The 3,129-nt window shown below is 46.7% G+C and overlaps 1 long non-coding RNA gene across 1 annotated transcript; it reads left to right on the top strand.

Annotated features, from left to right (window-relative positions):
- The first annotated feature begins 665 nt into the window (after positions 1-665).
- LOC120843992 lies at positions 666-2,704 on the top strand. Its single transcript, XR_005716303.2, has 3 exons — positions 666-705; positions 1,941-2,103; positions 2,645-2,704. It is a non-coding gene; the product is annotated as an uncharacterized LOC120843992 (long non-coding RNA).
- Positions 2,705-3,129: the final 425 nt, after the last annotated feature.

Genomic DNA, 3,129 nt, shown 5'->3' with positions numbered 1-3,129 from the left:
CGACGACTCGGGCTGCGCGAATTCTACCCAAACGACCCGCGCCCCCGGTATGGTGAACGCCCTCGGGAGATCGACGAATACCTGCGACGACCTCAGTCCCCCGAGCCTGCGTCCCGCCGAGAGTTCCGATCGCCGTCGCCACGACGTCCAGTTTCGCCGATTCACCGACCCCGACGTGAAAGCCTGTCACCCCTCGCTCCTCGCCAGGGAAACTAGGCGCGGCAACCCCTGGAGGTGGAGTTGCCGAAGACGACCGACGCCAAGATCCTCCACAAACGTCGGAGGGCCCCCACTCGAACGCTACACTCTTAAACCGGTCTCTCATAAAAAACGCTGTCCCTCTGATTTTAGAGGGGACAACAATGCTTTCAGGGGGACAGCTCTTTTTAAGAGGGAAATTGAAAAATAAAATAGCAACATCTAGAGGGACACCAACATATTAAGAGAGACGAAGGAAACCGTTTCGTTAGTCCCTCTGAACAGGAAAGACCGACAGAAAGATTCACGCGTCTCCCTTCATATTAAGAGGGGACTGGTCCCTCTTAACTGGACCAATGTAGTTCGGTCAGGAGGAGACGGGCAGCCGCACTAATCCACTGCAAAGAGTTCGGACGGTGCTGAGGCTTCGCGCCAATTCACGGAGAGCTGGAAACGGTCGTTGCCGGAGGGTCGCAAGCGTCATGCTGCTCGTTTGACTTCCTTCGGGTGAGTAATCCTGTCATACTGACGCCTTTGTTTTGGGTGCATTGCGGGTGGGAATAACGAGCCATCAATATTTTCACGCTGGCTGTGAGATGTACGAGCTCTGCATGTAGAGTAAGAGTGTTCAGCTGTAGTCCGTGGACGCGGTCGCTTCCTGCTCGTTCAGCTACGACAAAGCGTCGATAATCGTTTGCCCTGCCGTGAGCCGCAGGGCTGTCTTTCGCAGAAAACACTTTTAGCGGGTTAGGGTGCCCCAATGTGTACGCGTCTGTCTTAGGCTGGTGATATCAGACCATTTTCTGCCCGACGCTTTTGTCTACTTTTTAATTTCGGACGCGCGTTCGTTCTTCTCCCAGCTCGAGCTGCTAGCTTTGGCACTGCTACGCCGGCATTTCATTACCGGCAATTTCCTTGTATTTTATCCGTGAGCGTACACTGTCGGCATCGAGTACTACAAAGGATGGCATCCCCCTCCCTAAGGCAAAGCCAGAATAAAGGCACCCTAGCTGGGGCAGTCAGTGTCTGTAAGCTTCGCTCGCCTATTTCTTTCTCGGTGTGCACCCTAAATGCTTGAGGTTGACCGCCCGAGAGCGTTGATTGACGGAAACAATGTTGGCGATTTTGCGTTTGTTTGCCTTCAGAGTTCATTACAGCAATTTACACTGCAACGTTATGTTGTAGACATCGTTAGCGTTACAGTGACTATGAACTTCTTTCTCAAGTGAGAGGCGAGCAAAAACCCATAATGTGTGTGTATCTATGTGAAAAAGGGGGGGGGGGGGGGGGGAAGTGGACAAGCTTCTAATTCAAACACCACAAAAAAAAAAAAAAAGTTTTTTTTTTTTTTTTTTGCGCGCGTTGCGTCGGCGTCGCGGCGTCTGCGGAAAGAGGGGAAGAGTGCCGCATGGCCCTGGAGTACATGTTTTTTTTATTTATTTTCTTGCCGTACTTTTTTGTTTGTTATATTTTGACGGTCGCGCCAGCAAAGCTACCGGCTTTCTTTTTCTTTTTTTTTTCGGCGCCGATCATGTTTTTGTTTTTGGAGATTTTATTTATGATGTTTATTATGTTCTTTGTTCTCTGTAGCTGGTTGAATATCTTTTTTTTCTGTGTGGTACATCTGCGAAAAATATATAAACAGAAGTTTGCTTTTTCTTCTTTTTTTTTTTTCTTAGGCGCTTTAGCGCTAGGTTGAGTATGGGCGTTAAATGACTGACCGTTAAAAATATTGTTTTCAGAGTGAGGCAATGGCAACAAACGTCGACATGAAGGGAATCAGACGGGGGTTCTGCTCGGATTTCTGGTGTACAGAGCTCTACCGGGACCCTCTGCACGGTGGAACGCACCACCCTGAGTGATGAGTCTACTGCGGCCACTCGCACACGGCCCACAATGAACTCGGTAATTATGAACTTTCTGTATTCTGGTATGTAGGTGGGCTCTATTTACGTTCTGTTGGCATATGCGTTGCTTCTGAAAAAAATAATAAATGAATGACTTGCGCCGAAATGTCTACAGAAATATTTTTTTTTTATTTGATTATGTTGCTTTTTAAAACATGCATTAGATCTCTTCTGCAGCTTCGAGCCGCAAATGCAATCCCTGCTTTCCAAAGCACATGGGAATTCTAATGTTCATCTACTTCTAAATGCGTTTTCGTTTTGTCTTGGTAATACAAAAACGATTCGCGTAGATTACTTAAAACAGCAGTCTATTCTCGTACCAAATATTATTAGTAGCAGAAGTTACGTCATAAGCTAACGTCACTCGTTATTTCATCGTATACAGATTGGGCTCCGAATCTTTGAACTGTTTGCATTTTAATTTCGCATTTGTTTCCTACTGCCTGCTTGAAAACAGGTGAAAGCGCTTCATTACCTTCATTCTAATTCCAACTCTTTGTATATAAAGGAAAACAATATGGTCTTTCATTCAACTAAAGGTGGATGCACAGCTTCGGTTCCATAACACGATCGTCACCATGCTGAAGAAACTGGAGGAGTTAAAAGGGGCCTTCTGCGGAGACAACCCAACAACATTCTTGAGCATGAAGACCATTCTCCGGTCTCGATTGGCCAGAAGCCCTCTCATCGCCTATTGTATGTGAAAAAGCGAATGCAAAAATAGAAATGTAAATCTGACGTTGACGCTTTTTTTTTTAACAATTGCTGCTTGCAGGACGATTTTATCCCTGACGAAAAAGTTCCAGGACCCAAGACTTTCTTCGGTTCGGAGAAACGGATCGATTCTGGGAACCGGTCAGTGAAACTCTCCGCTAGCACGACTATAGAGGGGGCACTAGTCATGTGCTTATGTGTGTATTACATAACGGGACTCTCCTACCCTGTGGCATGTGGACAAACCCTTGGACTCCTCTAAATTCTGCTCGTTGAAAATAAAGTCTTTCGATTCAGTTTATGTCGGAGA

The sequence above is a fragment of the Ixodes scapularis genome, unplaced genomic scaffold, assembly GCF_016920785.2.
Source record: "Ixodes scapularis isolate PalLabHiFi unplaced genomic scaffold, ASM1692078v2 ptg000005l_1___fragment_3__unscaffolded, whole genome shotgun sequence".
Taxonomy (NCBI): domain Eukaryota; kingdom Metazoa; phylum Arthropoda; class Arachnida; order Ixodida; family Ixodidae; genus Ixodes; species Ixodes scapularis.
This window is presented reverse-complemented; position numbering and strand designations above follow the sequence as displayed.